Genomic DNA, 262 nt, shown 5'->3' with positions numbered 1-262 from the left:
CTTCATTGGTTAAAATGTGAACGACATTACCCATAGACAAGCAAACACCGTTCACAAGGAGGAACCAATGTCCTTAATGAAAAATTATTCTACTGTCTCGATGGTAGTTCAAATGCATGGTGTGTCTTTCAAAGTTGTTTTGTTGTAAAGTGTAATCGTTGCATGTTAAGGTGTGAAAGCACCTATTTCGAAGCACGGTTGACACCGGGAACTTAAGGCTCATTGTCGTTTACGCTTTACTCTCATAAACACTCTCAAAGTA

Source organism: Penaeus monodon, chromosome 25 (genome assembly GCF_015228065.2).
Source record: "Penaeus monodon isolate SGIC_2016 chromosome 25, NSTDA_Pmon_1, whole genome shotgun sequence".
In the NCBI taxonomy this organism is placed as follows: Eukaryota; Metazoa; Arthropoda; class Malacostraca; order Decapoda; family Penaeidae; genus Penaeus; species Penaeus monodon.
The sequence above is the reverse complement of the archived record's forward strand: the minus strand, read 5'-3'. Positions refer to the sequence as shown.